Here is a 23393-nt window from a genome sequence, read left to right on the forward strand (position 1 = left end):
GACAAAAAGGTCTTTTGGCAGACAGAAAATTCCCCCGATTTTCTGTCTCCTTGAAATAACCAATTCACTGTACTTCCTTCACACAATTCATTATAATGTAATATAATTTATGTTTAAATGCCTTTTATTGGTGACTCTACCACACAACTACTGAAAATATATGGGAATTGAAATAAACTTTCTTGTGAGTTTACGCCTCTAAATATTATGATTTTTATTATTAAATTATTTGTACTGAACGTTTGGTCTGAAGAGAATAGAATATTACGTGTTGGTATATAATGAGTAGAAGTGAAAGTAGAATTGTCTGTGCCTCTCTTAAGTGAACATGAGTGTATTTTCTCCTGATTAGTTCACTGCTCTGAGGATGACTATTATTTCTAATCTCCCCACCCTTTCTTTATTCTACTGGGGATTGAACCTTTGGCCTTGCTAGAAAGTTGCCGTGCTACTGAGCTATATTCCTGGTCCTTATTTTTAATTTTTACAGATATGAGAACTCAGGTAACTTTGTTCATGTAAATGATTTAAAAGGAATGGGATGAGGATCTAAGTCACAAGTAAAAACCTGCACAGTGATTTATTTATTACCCAAGCCAGTTCTTAGTATGAAGTGCTGGTGTGCTCCTGTAGTCTCAGTACTTGGAATTGGAATATTTTAGAGGAAGAGGAAGAGGAAGCAGGAATTTTAAGTTTCAGGATAATGCCAGCTATGTAGTGAGACCCTGTCTCATAAAACGACTTTTCAGACGTGAATCTATACAGAGGACAACTTGAGAAGAGGAAGTGACAGGGTGAGAGGACAATGGGTAAATATGGTAAAGACACATTACATTTATGTATTCATAAAATGCATTGTGTTTATACTAATGAAAAATAGATAAAATAGAAAAAAGAACCAAAAAACTTCTTGAACTGAAAATATTTTTCAATGATTTTAAAAAATTAGTACATTTTAAATAGATAATAGCATCTCTAATTTCATGAAAACAAGAAGTCCTGCGATTTACAAAGGCTTGTACTGAGGCAGCTGATTCTTTTTCAATTTCTAGGAAACTGTCTCTGCCAGTATTTACCAAATGACTACGAGATTCATTATACTTTTATTTGGGGAGCATTTAATTTTTATTTTTTCTCCCTATGCTTACAATAGATTAGGAGAATCAAAATGCATAGATCAATATGTGCTTCCCAAAGCAATAATTTTAATAAACTGCTTTGAAATTATTATATACTTTAAATATAAAAACTTGAAACTATAGATTCAAATCAATTTTATACAAAGTATTCCATTATAACTTGATTGGAAAAGGCATAGTTCAGGTCACGATAAATAACAAAATCAGAATTACTTTTAAGAATATCAGACTTAATTTTTAATAAAAGTATTAATATATATTTTAGAATAGTTATCAAGACAACAGAGAAATTAATTAAGGAATACTTAATGATAGATATCAAATTAAGATAAGAGTGACGTATTTTATCCATTTAAAAATTATTTTAGTTCTGGTACACAATTTTAAATTAAACCATGTAATATATAACTGAGATTATGAGAGATGAATCAGTGAGTCTGATCTCATGTATAGTTTCCTTTGGTAAATATATATGCATTTGTGTTTAAAACATTGCTACTGAGTTTATAGGAATTGTTGATTGTACATAGTGTTTCTTTAATTCATAAACTTTTTTGACTATGGAATTAAACTTTTCAACTATATTTTGTTATATGGAAGTGTATCTCTTCTTAAAACGAGTTAGCATTTTAAATTTATAATGTAACGTAGATAATGAGGTATTTTTAAGATGAAATGAGAATTGATTTTAATTGGAAAAGATATCATACAATATAATCAGAAAAGGTTTTTTTTTAACTAATTTAACTGAAAAAAAACTTTTTCTGCATATACATGTTTTCCAGCATAAACAATTTTTAGTGCTGAAGAACATCCAATTACAGTTAGAAGAATCCACTAATGATAGATACTGCTGTTTATTAGGTTTATTGCGCTCGAGTGAAAACTGTGATTAATATTGGTGACAGCTGGAAAACCTTCGGACGTCCTGCGCCATACTGGTCATTGATGTGTTTCATAGAGATCAGAGCTGTGTAGGAATATTAGGTGTTTCCTTCCTTTGGAAGCTTGCCTGGTGCCTTCTATTACCATGAGAACTAGTTCTCAAGGAGAAGGCCTTCAAGGCAATTCCAGTTCAAAGGCCTCTGGGCCTTGGGTCTGAAACTTAAGGATTTTTTGGTGGTAAATCTTATGGGCTGTTCTTTCATACGTGCAGATGGTCTTTATGCTCGGTTTACTGCTCTGCTGTTACTTTTGAAATTCTTGATGTGTTTTGAACAAATGGTTCCATATTTGTATGCTGTACCATGCCTCACAAATTATATAGCAGTTGCTATTCCGAAGAAGATACTTGTCACTAAATAATTAACTGAAGTTGCTCAACTAAAATGAAGCTTCACTTTTCTGACATTCTTTACTGCATTTTGAGCATTAAAGAAGAATGGTTATGCTGTTCAACAGTACTTTATATCGCCTTTCCATTGTATTTTTGACACCATGAGGGGTATCTTCTGTATCTTTATTTTGTCTTCCATAAAATATCAATTGTATTACACTTAGCTTCCTTGATACCATGTAAAAGTAATAGTTGACTCAAGTTGAAATTTCTGTGGAAGTACTTTGAGATCTGGAAAGGTTGATGCATATGTAAAATTATCCAGTCCCTTCAAAAACATGGAATGGAGGTACTAGCCATCTGCCTGGGTCCTGGAGGCCTCCTTAGTCTCAGCATTGAAGACAACATGGCTCATGACAGTAGAACTGGTATCCTAAACTCCTTAGAGCTAGATAATCAATTTTAAAATTTGAAAGCCCAAGCAGGCCACATTACTGTTGTTAAAAGGTTTGAATCCAGGCATGAAGAAAGTTGACTGAAAAGCAGAGGAGAGGAAATACATCCTGGAAACATACTGGGAACACCTAGGTCATAGTCTTAAGCACTAGGCTTGGAGGGAGAATACCAAGGGTGTCATCCATTGGACACATACATACATTTCCTCGTGGCGCCAAAGGGCATTCAGAGGAAAACCTTTTCCATAAAATGTGCAAGCTCACATTCCTGGGTGGAAATGAGAAAAGTATATACAGGAGACCTTGAGAAGTCCAGGAGATAACAGCTGACCACACACAGCCTATATATGTAGCACGGGGTTCTTCTAAACACTTGTAGATTATTTCTAGGTCATCTTGGCACTGTTTTATGTTTCTGATGGGAGATATGGGAGAAAGTAATCAACTGTTTACTGATTCTCACACTATCTTCTGTTTTGCTGACCAAAGGTTCACTGCATTGCTCTCTGCTCCTTAGTGCTGATTAGGCTTGGGATTTAACTTAATTGCACTTTTCTTTTCTTTTTTTTTTTTTCCGGAGCTGGGGACCGAACCCAGGGCCTTGCGCTTGCTAGGCAAGTGCTCTACCGCTGAGCTAAATCCCCAACCCCTAATTGCACTTTTCTATACCTTCATATCAATGGGAAATTCCTGAATTCTCTTGGTAAGGCTTTATTCAGAAGACTTTCCAAGTGGAACTGTGCTCTATGAAAGTTTAGTGGAAAAAGTGTGTGTGTGTGTGTGTGTGTGTGTGTGTGTGTGTGTGTGTGCACGCATGTACATGTGTGTGTATGTGTTGTGATTTAAAATACTTAACAAAACTCATGAAAAAATTCTTTGTTGAATATTTAAATGCCACCAATTACACATTTTAATATGTATGGCACTTAGTTTGATTAATATAAAGTATAACTGTAAGGATTCTATAGGGTCCCTCTCCCACTGAGGCCCATCCATGCATTCTAAGTAGGGGTGGGAGGGATTCGATGGCAGGAAACAGAGACAGAGACTGCCCCTGCTCCCCTTCTTAGGGGACCCACAAAAAGACCAAGCTGCACATTGCTACAAATCTGTAGGAGATCCAGGTCCAGCTCCTGCATGATTCCTGAGCAGTTGCCCAGGCTCTATGAGCCCAATGGTACCAGGTTACTTGACTCTGTCCGTCTTCTTGTGGTGTCCTTGACCCCTCTGACTTGTTGACTTCTATCCCTGACTCTTCCACAAGACTTCCCAGGTTCTGCCTGAATGTTTGGCTGTGGGTCTCTGCATCTGCCTCCATCCGCTGCTGGATGAAGCCTCTCAGGAGACAGCTATGCTCTAGCTTCATGTCTACAAGCATAGCAGAGCATCAATATAGTGTCAGGAGGTGGTTCTTTCCCATGAGATAGATCTCAAGGTTGGGCAGTCATTGGTTGTTGGTTCCCTTAGTCTCTGCTCCATCTTTATCCTTGCATATTTTTAGGCAAAAGAAAATTTGGGTTGAGGGTTTTGTGGGTGGATTGATGTCCTCTTCGATCCTGTGGAAGTCCTGCCTGGCCACAGGATGTAGCCACTTCAGACCCTATATCCTCCTCTGAGAGGCATCTAGGCTAGGGTCACCCCCATAGACTATCCATATCCTTTCCCATCCCAGACTTCCAGTTAGTCAGCAGAGTTGCCCCCCCCCACCAATTTCTATTCTCACCCCCAACCAGCCCTCTCTCACCCCCCCCACCTGATTGCCATCCCCATTTCCTTCCTCACCTTCTCTCCCACCATTTCCCTCCCTCAGTCCACCTCGATGACTATTTAGTTTCTCCTTCTGAGATTCGCACGTCCTCCCTTGGGACCTCCTTATTACCTAGTTTGTTTGGGCTGTCTTTCATTTTATGGTTAATTATGACCACTTATCAGTGAATACATACCTGATATCTCTTCCTGTGTTTGCATTACATCACTCAGGGTGATATTCTCAAGTGGTCTTTTTGAGAGTCTTAGTCTCTGATTTTCTACTACATGTCACTTGTTTTGACAATGCAACCTCTTTTATGTCTCCCCCATTACTATAATATTAGAAGGAAACATTACAAGCTGAAAAGCAGAGGGAAACATCTCCCAAATACAGTGTTTTTGTTTGGTTGTTTTTTTCTAGATTTTTAATCATGTTTTTAAAGAAGAAAATAAAATATTTAATGTATTGAGGCAAAACGTTTTAGGGTGGATAAAAGACTAATTTTGTTACTGGGTATGATGCTGCATTTTTGTAATGCCGGCTAGTCAGCACTGATGTGCAATGATCATGAACTCAAAGCTCTCCTAATATATAAAGTAAGTTCAAAGTTAGCTTGGGAAATTTACTAAGACACTGACTCAGAAACAAATGTAAAATGCAGAGTATAAATATGGCTCCCAGATGTAGTGACTGTCCAGCATGTGGGAAGTCCTCAGTTTGGTAGTCGGTATTTAAAAATATAAAATTTTGTTCTCATTATTTTTATGTTTCCTTAGGTTACATGAGGCTGTGTCTTTTTCCCCCTTATGTCTTAAACTTATATATAGCTACAGATGTGAGGAGATTCTGGTTTTGGAGAGTAGTTTATACTTAATATAACTGTTCTTTAAATGACCATAACAACTTTTCTTTTTTATATTTTTATTGGTTATTTTACTTATTTACATTTCACATATAATAATTTTTCTTTCCTTTTTCTAAATTTTTTAAATTTAAATTTATTTTTCTTATTCACTATACTTCCTGCTTACATCCAATCCTGGCCTTTCTTTTCATTCTTTTTTTTTTTTCTTTTTTCCCGGAGCTGGGGACTGAACCCAGGGCCTTGCGCTTGCTGCAAGCGCTCTACCACTGAGCTAAATCCCCAACACCCTGGCCTTTCTTTTCATGCACAGTTCTTGTGAGCATGGAAAGTAAGAGATAATAGATTTGCTGTGTGTTCTGTCTTGATTGGTTGTGGCATAGGATGGTTGTTCTCAGTCAGCTTCACTAAGAGCTTCCTTCTTGCTGAAGAAGTAGAATTATTCATCACAATTCCTTTATAAATTACAGAAAGAAGGCAAAAGAGAAAGAGAATGATAGAAGCAAATGAGAGATGATATTTTTAACTATTTGAAGGATATTTTAGGTTTTGCTGCTTTAAAACCATGTCCTAGGGCAGGCATGTTGGCTCAGTGGAGATAAGCTCAGTTCAATTCCTGGAAACCACATGGTAGGAGAAAATTGATTCTTTACAAATTGTCCTTTGGTTCCACATATATGTATGTGCACAAGCACTTGCAGGCACGCATATTCATATATTCTCCCTCTCCCTCTCCCTCTCCCTCTCCCTCTCCCTCTCCCTCTCCCTCTCCCTCTCCCTCTCCCTCTCCCTCTCCCTCTCCCTTTCTCTCCTTTAAAAGGAAGTAAACCCTATAATTTGTAACAAAAAGGAGTTAGTAGCATTAACTGACACAAAATTACATAATCTCACAAGTAGAATCTAAAAACATTGAACTCAAAGGCATATTGAGTAAAATGGTGTTTACCAAAGGCTGGGGTGGGAGCAGAAGGTCAAAGGGCAAAATCTTTGGCTTATAAGTATAAACTCTGGAGAGCTTTTATACAACTACAGTTAATAATACATTGTATATTGCTAGGAGACTACATTTTAATTATTTTATGTTAAAATTGATAAGCATGTCTGTTAAATTGTTATGACTGTCATTCCACAGTGCATACATTTTCAAGATGTCATGTTATAGAGAATAAATACCTTTAATATTTTCTTCAGTTTAAAACACCTTTAAATTACGTGATTGAAGAATATTTATTCTGTGGTATGAGACCTGACAACTTCCTGGTTTGCCAGTAAAAATACATTTGAAGGTGCTTCGGTATCTTTTTAGGGCTGGATGAACTGTCTGCTGAGGTGGAATTCCAGAGTATATAAGAAGATTAGCTGTGCATTTAATGCAGGGTATTAAGAGCTTCCTAAAAGAAGATTAAGTCTAAACGTATTGCAGTCTGCTAATGCGTTTAATTAATGTTGCTGACAATTTTGCCTTTTCAGGTTTTTCACTGAAACCTGTGCTTGTGACTCCTAACACAACTGTAGGGATTAAGAACTTTTAGAGTGCCTTACTGTGATCTGCTTCTCTGTGGGAACTCAGTAAGCTGCCTACATATCTGCCCACACTGGGAGCCCTGGCAGCGGCTAGGGTGTTAGTAAGACAAAAGGGAGGTGAAACAGCATTGGCCAACAGGAAGTGCGATGTTTGCAGATGTTCCTTCGCCTTTGTACCTTACCCTCTCTATCTCCTTTCCTGAATCCCTTGATGATGATTAGAGAGAGGGGCACTTAAAAAAACTCCTAATGAGAACTCTCACCAGGTCCTCTCCCGGACCTTCCAGGGATCCTGGAACTGTGTCCTGTTGCTTGGGTTCCTCTCCACTCTGTAGAGTTTTCTCCCACTCCATGTACTGCTGTCTTCGTCCACTGTGCTCTTTTTCATTGCTTCGGTGGTTCAAAATATATCCCTTTCATCAAGACTCACCTCAAATTCTTCTCTCCTCTTGTGATGGTTTCTATACGCTTGGCCAAGGGAGTGGAACTATTAGGAGGTATGGTCTTGTTAGAGGAAGTGTGTTACTGTGGGCGTGGCCTTTAAGACTCTCCCCCTAGCTGCCTGGAAGTTAGTCTTCTCATAGATGAAGTTGTAGAATGCTTAGCTCTACCTGCATCATAACTGCATGAACTGCTGCCATGCTCTTCCCTTGATGATTATGGACCTCTTAACCTGTAAGCCAGTCCCAATTAAATGTTGTCCTTACAAGAGATTTGTATTAATTGCATTGACAAAAGAAGTCTGAAAAAATCCCCAGGAGAGACTTTGTTCTCTGGTTAAGTCTCCTAAAGAGTGGTTTGAATAAGCATAGCAAGCTTAGAAAGGAAAAATATATAATCTGTGGTTCAAGTATTAAAGGGGCACCAGGAAGTGAAATGGAGCTCAATCCTGTGTTCAAGGATGTTAAATTAAATTAAGGGACTGGTGACCTTGGGGCAAGATCCTATCTAACTAAATTTAAGTCCAGAAGGCAAAGCACATCCAATCTCTTGAGTTCAAGGCCAGCCTTGGGCAGAACAAGTTCTAAGTGAAGAAAGCTTAAATCTGAGCATGGTGCCATACACCTTTAATTCCAGGAGACAGAGCCATGCAGATCTCTGAGTTCAATGTCAATCTACAGAGAAAGTTCCAGGACAGCCAAGATTAAGCAGTGAGGAAACAGAAAACTGGTTAATAGAATAAGGGGGGACATGTCCCAGCCTCAGCAAGCAGCAGAACTTGGTAGCTTTAGCTGTGTGGCTCTGGCTTTAGAGTCAAGAATAGAAGTGGCTACTGGACAATTGATGGTGGTTGGCTGGAGCTAAGAAATTAGTTGTGGTTAAGAAGAGGCCAGCATCATTAAGGTGAAATCATCTGGGAAGTGTTTTCTGAGAACACAAACGTGCTGTGTTTCAGAGATAGCCAAGGTTGTACTGAGTGCTGCAGCTGAACTTGGTAGTATCTAAGAATTACCCAGGTGGTAATGGTTTTGAAGGTAAGAAGAGGACATGGAGAGCAACTGAGGCTTGGTACTGTGAGAGGTCATGGAAAGCCATTGGTGAAGGTGCAGCCTCAGTTGCAGTTGACAGCTCAAGACTGAAGGAGTCATGCAAAGAAGTTGAGGCTTGGCATCATGAAGAGAGCCTATGAGAGAATATTGGTAAAGCCTAGTTGTAGTTGAAGACCCTAGTTTATTGGAGATGCCAGTACCGTGGGATTATTACCAAGAACACCAGTGCAGTGCAGTGGAGTCAACCAGAGCCTAGAGTGCTGCAGAGGGCAGAGCTGGAGATGGGACACAAGGCCTTTGGAGGAGCCCAAAAGATGATGTGTGGATCACACACATTGAAACAAAATGCTGTGAAGTTGAAGTTGACTTGGAGAATCTAAGATGTTAAAAATGCCAGAACCATAGAATACCTGCCGAGGAAAGCTGATAACAGGAAGTGGAACTAGTCCAGGAGAAAGAAGTTTTTTTATAATCAACAAAGATGAAAAAGGAGTTGAAGGTCAAAAGGCCACTTTGACGTCAGACATGGAGATGCAGAGTTTGGAGTTTGCCCAAGTGGTTTCCTCTCTTGATTTACTGGTTACAGTTTAATGATTGTATGAATCTCAGAAAAGACTTAACTTTTAACATTGTTGAGACTGCTATAGACTATGGAGACTTTGGAAATTGGAATCAATGTATTTTCTTTATTGTGCTATGGCTAGGTATGACCCCCATAGACTTATGTATTTCAACATGAGGGCCAACATGAGGGGCAGAGAATAGAATGAGATGTTTTGTATATGCTTGGCCCAGGAAGTCACACTATTAAGAAGTGTGCCCTTGTTGGAGCAGGTGTGTCACTGTGGGCTTCGGCTTTAAGACCCTCACCCTAGCTGCCTGGAAGTAAGTCTCCTCCTAGCCGCCTTCAGATAAAGATGTAGAACTCTTAGCTGCTTCTGCACTATGTCTGGTGGCATGCTGCCATACTCCCACCTTGTTAATGGAATAAACCTCTGAACCTGTAAGTTAGCCCCAATTAAATGTTGTGCTTACAAGAGTTGTCATGGTCATGGTGTGTGTTCACAGCAGTAAACCCCTAACTAAGATACCTGTTACCTATCCACTATAAACAAGAAACCAAATCTTTAGTAATCTCTTCTGTTTCAGCTCATCATGATCAATAGCAATACCTCAAATGGCTGTCAGTTCCAAAGTCAAAAGGAAGAGAGGGAGGGAATGAAGCCCCTAAGCTTATATTAGGAAATGACTTCGCATCACTGCCATGAATAACCTTTGGCTGTGCCTGTTGGTTCTACTGCTATGTTCAAACATTTGCTTGTTACCTTCATTATATGGAATATGTATAGTGCAAGGTTTTCTGGGCTCTTGGAAATCTCCTTGATAAAGATCCTTTTATTGATATGTCAAATATTTAAACATTTCTAAGCATATCATATATTCAGAAGGATGTTTTTCATTTTTTCTTTTGCAGAAAATCACAGCAAATCATACTGGTTAGTATATAGTTTAATAAGCCAAATGCATCACTATTTTGGGTAGTTGGGGATTTCTTGAACTTCTGAGAAATTAAAGTAGAATTAAAAATTCTTTTTAAAAAAATAGAAGTTAAAATCCTTTGCTAGATATGGTAACTCATACATACAACCTCAGCACTCAGAAGGCTGATTCAGGAGGCTTTTTGTGAGTTTGAAGATAGGTTAGAGGTTTATAGTGAGTTCCAAGTGAGTCTGGGATACAGAATGAGGTCTTTTCTCAAAACCAGATCAGGCCCTTACTTCCTGATTCTAAACATTGAAGTATATCAGAACTGTTGGATTTCCTCTGTAGCCTGTATGTCCATTTCTGCCCCAATTCAAACTGTAGTGTTCTAGAAATTAATTATACAGATACAAATCAATAGTGAGATGTGTAGTTTTCTGTAATATTAGGTAAAATATACCTTTGAAAACTAAAGTTTGATTTTTTTCTTTCAGTGATGTATGCGTTCTCTTTCAAAAGCATCTAAGTATTTTTAGAGTAGAAGCTGTACCTTCTTGGAGGGTCTTAGCACAGTGACTTGTGTGGGACTGACTTATCAGTTGATGAATACATGAAATTGTGTGTTTGTGTGTGTATGTTTATATTTGTTGGTAGGTATCTATGTGTTGGCTGTTTGCTCAGTTATGTGGTAGAACAATGACAAGCAATAGATAAACCAATACTGATTGAAACAGAATTATCTCCAGGTCATCACCAGCAAATGACTAAGAATAATTGAAGAAACTAAAAAGGACTCAAGCACATTGACCCAAAGCTCTCTTTAATACATACAACTCCATGTTAGGGAAGCACATGTTGATAGTTACTAAGAGTCATTTAAATAAAGACTTTTTAGTTACCATGCATTCCTGAGTATCAGGCAGGTGGCTATTTGTATTTAAGTGACCTTTACTGACTCTTTTATCTGAAAACAGATGATAGACTAAAGAGGTTGTATAACCAACCAGTGGTCTGTAACACCCCAGATACTCTTTTGTTTAATATAAGGCTGTTAATGAGGCATCGTATTGTTCCTAGCAGATGTGTGGATTGTTCCAGAAATCATTCACTCCATTCAACTAGAAACCCACTGAGTTAATTCGCCCCTTTAGCATCCCATTCTTTGTGTGCTGAAATTAATGGCTGAAGAGGCATCAAATAATTTGTCTAAAGCCCAGTATATTCTCTCTCTCTCTCTCTCTCTCTCTCTCTCTCTCTCTCTCTCTCTCTCTCTCTCACACACACACACACACACACACAGAGAATGAAAATTGAAAATTAGCTATTCCCACAAAAAATGAAAAGCTGCTCTGATAGATTTGACTGAATGATATTGCTACTGACATTTTTTTTTTTGTTAAACAGTAAGTCAGTTTCTTTGTTTTATTCCTCATTGGGGAAATAATTTTCACTAATCAAGAGAAGAGAAAGTTTAGGAGAGATGGCACCTTTTCAACTACCAGTCCCTTTCAGGATTTCGAGACCTGATATTCCAGAGTCTTTGTGCTGTCACTAGTAATAAATCTAGTCCTGGATAAGTCTTCCACCCTAGGGCCTCAGCCATCTTGTAAAGAGGTAAGGGAGTTGGTTAAATGCCATTGGAACTCTGTAACTCTGAAACATTTTTTATTTTTATCACTGTAGGCAATGCCATTTCATAGGGGTAGTCAATAAGGACATGTTCTCCAGTATAGAAGATGTGATAAAGAATATGTAAAAATGTCCTGCATGTATGTATACTACATTTAGGTCTAGATTGCACATATGGCTTTCTGAGTCTGGCAAACATAATGATTTCCAATTCATCCATTTTCCTATAAATAACACAATGTTACTTTTCTTTATGGCTAAATGAAACTTCATTGTGCACACACATCACATTTTCTTTAAGCATTCTTCCAATGAATTAATTTCTTCATAAGGCCCTAATTGTGTTATATTAAAGAAATGACATTGTGTTACATGAATGCAACAGGTGCTTATAAGCCTAAGTTACATAGCTCCTGAATGAGTGGGAAACACAGTATTGAGCTAACCTTGACCTTAGTCACATCTCAAGAGCAAAGGCCTTGTGCTTAGCTCTTGATTTTTTTTTAAGTCAAGCATATAGTAGACTTGAATCAATTCTGTCTTAGCTGCCATTTCTTGTTTGAATGTCTGATGATAAGTTTAAAGTATCTCATCTGGATTGCCAGAGAGATAGATGGCACTTCTTAATGTTTTCAGGAAGGAAATTGGGCTCAAAAATTGTTACCATCTTCACAGTTAAGGGGACTGTATTCATCAGATTTTCCTGACTGTTTTTTTTAATGGAGGGCTTTCTGAACCCATAAGAGAATTAAGGAGGTGAAGACAGAAAGTACAGTTTCTTCAGAAGTGAACTGATTTAAGAAACAAAGCAAGCAGCATCAGTTCCATGGTTTATTTTCCAGACTTGCCCTCCCCTCCAAAGGTCACCCTCTCTGAGATCTGCCATCCCTTTTTACTCAGGGGACCTCAGTTTCTTGAGGTTGGGCCATCTCCAAGAGCTCATGCCAAGGCAGGAGCTGTGGCTCTTTCCTGATAATACTCTGAGCTGTGCTGTCTAGTGAGGTGGTGTGGATAAATAAGGTTGGAGTCCTGGTGATGAATTTAGAATTAATATTAAAAATAACTAAAATATCTGGGATGCCAAAAATCTGACTTAAAAATATGTCTTAAAATTCTGATCATCCTACAACTTTCTGTCTCTATAGGTCCTTGAAGAAAAGGTGTCAAACAACAATAATTATGAATGTAGAAAGGTAGTGTAACTTACTCCAGTAGTGATGGCATGTCAAATTCAAGTTCTAGTAATTAACCCTATGTGTCTTCAGTACCCTGACTTACCTTTGCCTAAGAATTATGATTAAATTCTTCTTCCCTTAGCTAAAAATTAGCTAAAGGGTATATGCTATCTAAATTATTTTGGAAAGGCCTCTGCTGTTTCTTGCTATGTGACATTAGGCAATAATTTTTTGAGGTCCCCTGGTAAAATAGGAATAATAATAGTATCAGTTACATACTGATATCATATTATGATAGTGAAGATTTTGTGAGTTACATATTTCCCACACCTTGCAGTGAAGTACTAACAGTTGCAGCCGAAAAAAGGTGGAATGAATAAATGAGGAAATACTTTAATTCTGCTGAGGCAAGTACAAGCTTTCAGTGGTACCCTCATTTCAGATCTGTCCAAAAGCATCTGCTTTTAGTCTAGAAGGTTATTGTCAATGCCTAATTTCCCATATCAAATTATTAGATGCTTTATATCTCTAGTTTCTTGGCCTTTTCATATATGTGAGGAGAAATAGAGCGAGAGAAATTATACCAATTGCCATTGAGTCTTATTCTGCTCATGGTACATACTTTATATTATGGAGACATTTTACAAGATCAGATTGTACTCAAACCTCAAAAATGACCAATATATATTTATATTAAATATAATTGAAATGAGCATTGAATGGTGAAATATATGCTAGGGTGGCAATCTATCATATGTTAATGATGCATTAATTAATCAATGCATATACATTTGAATACTTGGAGAAAACTTATTTTCTGAACAGCTTATATAACCCCTCCTGCCAAATAAAATATATGTTAATGACAAGCTAACTCTCCTTTAAGGTATAACTATAAGACAGTAATTGAGGCTCTTTCATTCTTTCTTTCTTTCTTTCTTTCTTTCTTTCTTTCTTTTTTTGTAACGTGAAGTTTCAAAACGGTATCATCCCTTTATACTCAGGACTGATATTCTGAAAGCTACTATCATACAATAGTCATAACCTACACCAGCACATTTCAATGAAGTTCTAGAGACAACAAAATTGGCAAGCTCTTGTATTTAGATGTAGTTGTGCCTGTGGTGAATAAAAGTGACATCCTTTGAAGTTAGGTCAAGTGTAGAGTGATTCCCAGCGGCATGTGTCAATGGAATTCCAATTAGAGAGCCGGATCACCTCCACAGCTTCATTGCATTGATTTTTAATCCCATGAATAGTTTTCTTTAGGCATCTCCATCATAGGAGCTCTATGAAATGGGGGGCACTGGGAATAATAGGACTTCTAACATGTGTAAAGACAATGTGCAAAAGAAAAACAGGTGCAAGAGAGTACGGGAGGCTGACACACAGCTGTCTGAGCATGTGTGGGTTGGGTCACTAAATCAAGTGGGGCTTTCCCCTAAACCACGTGCCTGGCTAGCATAGGAAACACATTCATAATTCCATTGCTTTCTTTTCTATTTTAGTATAACAGCTTTCCAAATCAACATGGTATTTTATAGCAATTAACTCTAATTACAAATTTTAAAAACATTTTTAAGGGATAATTGCATGCCTCATTATTGGTCCTTCATTTTCCTTTAATCTAAAAGAATTAACTTTGCCGTTTTGACAGTGCTTAGTGTTTTTAAAAGTGATATTGAATACTCTTTTACTTAAATATTTTATGTAGATGAACAAGCTCTCCCAAGTCTGCAAATGCCTTCAGATGTTTGCAGTGACTCCTTGTGTACATGCATGCTGGTTGCACACTCGCTGTCATAGCTGGTTCTTTAGAAGGGATTATCACCATTGCCAAGAAATAGCATTTCTGACAATGTGATGACAAGGCCAATTAATCACTGAGAACAAGAGAAGAATTGAGCTCCATATTTTCTGATGGTGATTCAGGACTTGGCAGCAGGCCACCAAGTGAGGTATTGATCCAGGGGAATCTACTCCAATTTGGATTGTCACTACTGCATTTCTGCCACCAGGCTATTAACATTGTGCATTTGTGGAGAGATGAAAAACATCCAAAGGCTGATTTGTATAGCTTAACAAGTTTGGACTGTAAGGTGAAGTGAAATGCCCAGGATAATTAACAGGGGAGTAGCCTAGTTGCACAGATACACCAGTTGGAAGGATGTTGTGTTTAACGAGGGTTTGCAATCCCCAGAACTGGCCCAGATAGAAGCTAGAATGTTTGTGGGGAAGAAGGATAAAGTGAAAGAGTAGTGAGGAGGATTTCTAGGACGTAGTATACTTACAATAGATTGTTTTTAACAGGCATGAGAGAGGTAAACTCAAATTTGAACTCAGCTGTTTATTAGCCTTGTAACCTCTATTTGCATGCTTTCTTAGGGTCAGGACAGAGTCTGACATGAAGTAGATGTAGAAATGTCCTGTTGCTTCCTGCAAACTGTGTGTTCTGTAAAGTAATCAGTGTTGAAAATTTCTTCTTCCTGAGAAATTTTATATTATTTATCAGTTGATGAAACAGGAAGAATCCATAATTAATTGGTAGGCTCATACAGTTTTTTATGTTCTTTAACTTTTCTATCATTCTACACACACATTTTAATTTATTCCTCTTTATTATAAAACCAGGTGTTAAGATAAGTAATTATCTTTAATCATTTAAACATGTTGTGGAAGAAATGATGTGGTTGGTGTCTTAGTCAGAGTTCGTATTCCTGCACAAACATCATGACCAAGAAGCAAGTTGGGGAGTAAAGGGATTTATTCAGCTCACACTTCCACATTGCTGTCCATCACCAACGGAAGTTAGGACTGGAACTCAAGCAGGTCCGGAAGCAGGAGCTGATGCAGAGGCCATGGAGGGATGTTACTTACTGCCTTGCTTTCCCTGGCTTTCTCAGCTTGCTTTCTTATAGAACCCAAGACTACCAGCCCAGGTATGGCACCACCCACAGTGGGCCCTGCCACCCTTGATCTCTAATTGAGAAAATGCCTTACAGCTGCATCTCATGGAGGCATTTCCTTAAGGGAGGCTTCTTTCTCTGTGATAACTCCAGCTTGTGTCAAGTTGACACACAGATCAGCCAGTACAGTTGGGGTACAGTCATGCTAGCAAATTAATATGGTTTATTTTTCTAGAATACATGCAGCTATTATGTGAAACTGACATTTTGCATGAAAACAGTTTTTTTTTTTTTGCTGTAGATTCTTATCACTGTCCTAATGTGTTCGAAGTTGAAGTTTGTTCTGCTAATTTTCTCCTGTGGTAAAGCCAAACACACACACACACACACACACACACACACACACACACACACACACACACACACACACACATACACACACACAAAACAAAGCCAAAAGCTGGTGAACTGTCTGTCATGTCACAAGTGACAGTGATAAGTGCTGACTGCTTCTCAGTATAGGAGAAAACAGCAGGCCTTGCAGCCTGCATCCTTTCTCACACAGAGCTCCCCTTAGCCCACCAGTAAGAAGCCACATTCATTGTGACAAATCTCTCATTTACAAAATATTTATGGAACTCTCCTGTGAGCCTTGACTGCTGGCAGATGGCAAGGCTATAGAGCTAGTAATCTGATAAGGGATCTAAGACTTGTCTATAGATCATTAACACGTGTTGAAAAACAAAGACCACATTGCTCTTGGCTTTCCCAGAAAAGGATTACTTCTACTAGGAGGCATTCAGGAAATACTTTACTTGTCAGTTCGTTCATTCATTCATTCATTCATTCATTCATTCATTCACTAAGCATATGAGTGAAAGACTATGCTAGGCTGAAGATACAGAGACACAACGGCTTAAGGGTGTTCACTTCATAACAGAAGGTACCGCCCCACAATATTAACTTTAAGTGTTGCACATAACTGGGATAAGTGTTGAGGGCCTAGGGATTACTATTTTGGGGGTAACCTAGATAGGAGTCATTGTTGAAGCAGAGTTGAGAGACTATGAGTATAATGTACATAAAGAATTATTAGAATAGATGAAGTATGCAATGTCCCCTAAGAGAAATTCATACAGATGGCTATGTGGGAAAGTATCTATTACCAGCTGGAGTCTCAGGTACAGAGTTCCTAGAGAAGAGACTGTGTTGGAGGTGGGCCTTGTTATTCGGTTGAGTAGAAGGAGTAAAACAGAAGGAACTTGTATTTAATGGAAACTTTTCATGTAACTGATGAGTGCTATGGAGAAACTAGAATGGAATTGATTTGGTAATGACTCAGGCTACAAAAGATGTGATAAAAGAAGTATAAACACCATGATTGGTGACTGGACATTACCAGATCAGAGACCATGTAGAATGGTTTCTCTTTTCTTTTTCTGCTGCTGTCTTCTGCTTGAGGCAAAAGTATTTAAAGGCCATTGTTCTAGAGGTAGATTACCAGGTAAGTATGCTGTTCCACTGTATATTAACTTTAAGAACTTGAGAAAGTCTCAGGCTCTTTGACACATGGTGGGTGACAATAAGTGTGGCCTACAGATAAGAGCAGTGGGGCCAAGCTTAGTCTACATATACCAATGCCTTAGTATGGTGCCTAGCGAGAGCATTTTCTAATTGCAGCTAGTGGTTATTAGTAGTAATAGGACTGGTGTTTCTATAAGTTTGTTATTAGTAATAATAGGACTGGTGTTTGTATAAGTGACTGAAGCTTAAAGAAATTCCCATGTTGTGAACCTGTAGGCACACACTTGGGATAACCGGATAGAAAACAAAGAACGAGCCAATAAAAACAAGTAATACTATCTTCTGCAAAAGTGTTTAGGTGCACCAGAGTTGAACATGCAACAAACACCGTGAAAGGGCTCATCTAGCATATTTGCAGCCTAGACATGGGGTGGGGACAATCAATAAAATTGGCCCAGGGTCAAGTCCAAGCTCGAGAATACAGGGACATGCTCCACACATGATATAAATTATGTCATCAATGCCCTTTATGAATAGTAGGTTCCTTCTGTGTTTAAATTAAGACTGTGCATAAAGTTAAGGATTAAACAATTCCACAGTGATGCCTACCCTCACTCTCAAATTGGTATACAATGTTTATTTGTATTTTAGTTTATGTTTACTTTTTTATGTTGGTCCCTGTGTGTAAATATATTCCCTTTCCCCTCCTTCCCTCCCTCTGTGTTTGTATCTGTTAATTAGTAGTCAATTCTGTTTTATGTTGTATTTTAGGCAAGGCCTCTCCTGTTTCCAGGGTAGCTGCCCCATCAGCTTCTGGGAAATTCTGTTTTTATCTACCCCCATCTTGTCATAGGGCTGCTAGGATTCCAGATGTATGGTGCTGCATTCATTTTATTTATTTATCTATTTAGTATTTAAAGTGTGAGATTAAGGATCCAGCTCAGGCTGTTAGGTGTATTTAGGAAGCACTTTTTACCCCTTGAGTTGTTTCTCCAGTCCCAAAGTTGACATTTTCATGTGAAATCAAATCTGTTTGCAAGCAATTCTGCAGTGTTCATACAGGGAACGTGTTGACAAGAAACAGGAGCGATCTGGGAACAATGATCCCTGAAACCTTTTGTTGATCTGACCCTCTGTGTTTTTAGACAAACTCAAACACGACTACATGTAGCAGCTGTCCTTTGCTTTGGTACACATAGTATGCTAAAGTGTGGAACCAGCAAATGGATAACACCACTAATGCACATCTTTCTCTAAAGTGCCCTAACCTTTGGTTCATTGAATCTGGCCCTTCTTCATTCCTAGGCACATGAACTCAGTTCTGATGTAAAGGCGCCATAGGAACTAAAGGATAAGCCTCAAGCATCCCTTCTCAAATGACTTTACAGCACAGTATGCTCTGTGCTCCATTTGCAGATTCACTACAAGTCACAGGAACTTTCGGACACACTAAGCAATGAAAATGAATTTCTTGTCCTCCCTCTCTCAAAGCTCAGTACACACATTTTTTAAAAAAGATGTACAAAGTACAGAATCATATTGCTTTGGAAGAATTATTATTCAAGGTCATAAGAAAAAGAATTGAAAATAACAGTTTCTGCATGTAGTCAGAAAGCCCTCCAAGAGCTGAGCCTTGAGTATTATTTGCTCAGTTTATACATACAGAAGACTGATTGACATAACCTTGTTTGGGTTAGCATTAATTTCTTACCTAGTAAAAACTGTGTTTGCCTTTTTAGATAGTTTTCCCTGAGGAGGGAGTATTTACCTAAAAATGAAGATTTCCTAGAGGGGATGTATTTGTGGCAAAGAGATATTTTCAGAATTCTTCATAACATAGAATCAGATGTGAAGAAATATGAGAATATATAATCTCAGAGGGGATATAGCTGTAACACTTGGGTTAGAGTCTAACCTTGACCAGTGTCCTCTGAAATATATGGGAATGATTTGCTTGGATTGTAGCACTGTGTTGCCAACAAAACATTGTGGCTTGTGAAATGCTTTTGATTACAAAGTGCTACTTAAGCATAAGCTGTCACTGTGAGCAGCATTGTCGAAGGTCTTAGATTCTGGCTAGCTATTGTCTAGTTTGTCAGAATAAGTAAAATTACTTACTCTCTCCACTAGATGGCAGGTGAGCCCCTTAGTAAAATGCAGACTGGGTATGCATGGGATCTAAAGACCACAGCAATATTCTGATTTGTGAAATCATGAAATCATGGAAAGGAGGAAGCAAAGACAGATGGTAATTTTAAAAACAAACCTTATTCAAACACCACTGATTTGCAATTGGCCAAAATTCTGTATCGCTGAGAGCACAGACAGCTCTTTCGTCTGATTGTGACTGAGTCAAGTAAATACTTTCTTCAAATAAAGACAAAAGGTAGTCCACACATAAGAAAAGCTGACACACGTTTAAGAATTGTTTGTAACACTGTTTCATGGGAAATGCTTCATCAATATCTGGGGTTGGCAAAGTACTGTTGTTAAGGGCTAGGCAGTAAGTATATGTAGCTTGGGAAGTCACACAGCCTCCGTTTAAAAAATCCAGCTTTGCAGCTGGAGGCCCCTGTCCACGCCCACCCTCAGTCAGAGGCAATAAGAAAATGTGCATGGTTGAGGTATCACTTTGTACTTAAGGACACCAAATTTCAAATCTTACATATTTCACTAGTCACAGAATATTCTTATTAAAAAACGGCCACATTAAAATGTAAAATTGTTATTAGAAAAAGATCACAAAAATATATCCAGGATTGTTTGATTAATGTTTTAGCTATCCAATTGGCAGGCAATATATATATATATATATATATATATATAGTATATATATATTATATATTGCATCAGTACAAAGACATATTTTTCACAAATAAATTATTAAATTCCAGTTGGCATTTTGTCTATCTCTACTACTGCCTATTTCAAGTTTATAGAAAAAATTCAAATAATCTTTGTAGTTTATGGAGTTGATAGAAGCAACTATCAACTAATATTTCTAATTAAAATTAGATTTTCTGTTAAATGGGAACAATAATTTAGTTTAAATGTGTCCCAAAGCTTGGATAGAACATTTTTATCCACGAGTCTGTCCTCACCTTAGGGGATGTGATCTAAGAGTTCTTCCTTTAATATAGGAAGCCATAAATAGCAGTGAGCCACCCTGTGAGATTTTCCCGGACTGATATAAAATTAATGTCTCTCCACCTTATCCAAGTACTTGCTATACATGGTAGCTGTACTTTTTACACTTTGTGACTTGACAGCAAAACTAGCAAAGAGTTCTTTTTTTCTTTGTATTTACATTTTGAGATACACAGTTTCCTTATGCCTTTCCACATATGCTCTTGTTAATTTTGATTGTGGTCACCCCTTCTATTTCCCTGTATTTTCCCCCCTTCACAGCCCTAGTAACCCTTGTTCAGTCTCATGCCCTTCCCATCTCCTCTAGAGGCCACAGATGAGAGGAAGCAGGTGAAGTTGGGCTCTGTGGAACTGGTTCATTTCTCTTAAAGCCACCACGGTCAGTTTCATCCATTTCCCAACAAGCAGCATGAATGAACTGCTTTTGATTTAAAAATGTAATTTATGAATTTGTTCTTACTAGAAATACTAGCAACCTCAACATACACATTTTTATATCCATACTTAGTTTAGAACTTTCACATTTACTTTTAAAGTTACTTTTTAATGCCTTATCTTTGGAATGTCCGAAGTGTTGCTTTGGGCACATTATTAAAGAAACTCAGCATTTATTATAATTATCATCATCATAATTTTTTATTTGCACACTAGTTCTGCTACATTGGGACACAGTGTAGTAACAGGATGACCTAACAGAGAGAAAGGCTCTTCCATGTTCTGTATGGATTGGAGCAGGAGGACACAGGGCTTCACCATGTTATTAGGAACAGCACAGCATTTTAAAACTCGCGGCTTGCTTATTTCTGGAATTTTCCATTTAATAATGTCAAGCTGTGGTTCTTGTTGGTAACTAAAATCCTGCAGATTAGGAGAGAACTAGTGTAATTTTTAAACTATTGGCTGTTTATCTGAGATGCAGTTTTAACTGGGTGACATAAATTTTTATTTGCTAAATCTGACATTTGTTCTTGTGCTTATGGGTTTTACCTAATCCTCATTTATTAAATATCAAAAGGTCTAAAGGCAGACTCCTGATGCAAACTATGGTTTGAGAATATGGAGGGATTGCACACCATTCATTGGAGATGGCACACAGTGCTTTGGACATTTACACACTGAGAAAAATCCCCCATCGAACTCCATCCTCTAGTACTCTCTGTGCACTTTAACATGTGTCACATAAACATTGGTGTTTCAGATCTATTTTCTATGGATGAGTATTATGGGTTGTAATGTTCAGTTGGACAAGCCTTATTAAACACTGTGTAATAAACTCAAAATTGCCCATGGCAAGCATTTTCTCTTGTAAAAAACTTAAGAGAAATTGGAGGTTTTATAAGGTGATTGGATGGAGACAGCAAATCGAGACAAACCCCACCCCTGCCACCCAAGCAGTGCTGCGTAGGGGAGCATGCTCAGGTTGCTTCCCTTAAAAAAAAATGTATCTTTCTCTAAACTCCTTTCATAATGGAGGTTACAACTGTGACTGGCCCTATCCAAGTTAGCAGGTTTCTTTATATGTGTGCCTAATAGGATTCACCACTGGCACCAAGTATTAACCCCTATTTAAACTACTAGGTGATTTCACTAAAGGCATTGAATGCACGCTTAATCCTATTTTAACCTGATAACATTCCTTCCAGCTGCAAAATTTCTTGCCATTTCCCTACAGCAAACATCATTAAAAAACAAACAAAAAACCCCCAAACAAAAAAAAAAAAAAAACAACAACAAACCCTCATGGTTGTTGTCCCCTATCACCTGTCTTGATAAGGTAAATCCGGAATTAGTATTCCTGGGGCTCTCTGGGACTGAGGGGGTGGAGGTATTGGTGATGTAGTGGTGAAACTGAAGAAATGTCTGGGCATACACCAAAACGGAATGGAAGTGGGTCTTGACAGCATGCGGTACTCCTTTGACCTTTCCAGGAGTTGAGTTGGTCCAGCTTGACTAGCACAGAGGAAAGTGAGAGGAGCCACAGCAGGCAGGCAGGAGGTCAGGCAGGGGTGGGGTTGGGGGCGGGAGTGCCAAGCAGGAGGGTGGTTCATTCCAGAAGCAGAGAGCAGAATCCTCCCAGAGGGGAGCAGATCTTTCCCAGGGTGGTTAAAGAAGACACTGTGGCAACAGCCTGACAGAGGAAGCAGACATCTTTAAGACAGTTCTCTTTGTCGACTGGTTTCTGGGTAGGCTCATGGAGCTACATTTTCAGCTACATTTTCAACTTCCTCTGTATCCAGAACTGGCCTGGCCACCTGGCTTCCGTGTCTGTGGAGGTCTATCTGTTGTTGCAAAATCTTGAACCTCATTCTTTCATTTAAATCTCTGGAGAGCCTGGACTGGGACAAATACAGAGAGGTACACATTTTAGGCACAGATTTGAAGGAGACAGGAAAGCATTAAGTAATCAGGATAAAGATTTCTCCATATCATTTCTATAATATCCAAAGCCAATGCCAGAAATTCCATGAGGTACTATGGACAGAGTGGGGATCCTCCCCTTTTGTCTGGTATCACTTGCCGTACCTTAATTTTGGGTTTTGTGACACAACTCCAAAAAGAAGAACAACCTGTATGTGCTCTGTTCTGGATCTCCGTAGACATGTCTTTGCTGAGTCTGGTTTTCATGGTGTGTTTCCCTCAAGACTGAAGGATAAGAAGTAGGAACTGACACTTACTTTATGCTCCAAATACTGCTTTGCTTTTTGGGGGTGAGCAGGGGACAATATGGAGATCACAGGAGCTTCTACAACCAATGCTTGGCTTTGCCACTTTGAACATCTCAAAGAAGCAAGGTGTAAGTGGGGGCATTGGGCTTAGGGAATCATTCCACCTTTGGATAGAATATAGAAGCTTTCAAGCAGTGGTTCTCAACCTGTGAGTCACAACCCTTTCACAGGGGTCCAATATCAGATATCCTCCACACCATGTAACAGTTCATAGCAGTAGCAAAATTAGAGTTATGAAGCAGCAATGAAATAATTTTATGGTTGGGGTCACCACAGCAGAAAGAATTGCATTAAGAGGTCACAGTATT

General features: G+C 38.4%; 1 protein-coding gene across 12 annotated transcripts in view; it reads left to right on the top strand.

Annotated features, from left to right (window-relative positions):
* The window catches only part of Magec2l1 (MAGE family member C2 like 1), a 181594-nt gene that overhangs the window by 19463 nt on the left and 138738 nt on the right, over positions 1-23393 (top strand). The window lies entirely within an intron of this gene.

This window comes from Rattus norvegicus, chromosome X (genome assembly GCF_036323735.1).
Source record: "Rattus norvegicus strain BN/NHsdMcwi chromosome X, GRCr8, whole genome shotgun sequence".
Lineage (NCBI taxonomy): Eukaryota > Metazoa > Chordata > Mammalia > Rodentia > Muridae > Rattus > Rattus norvegicus.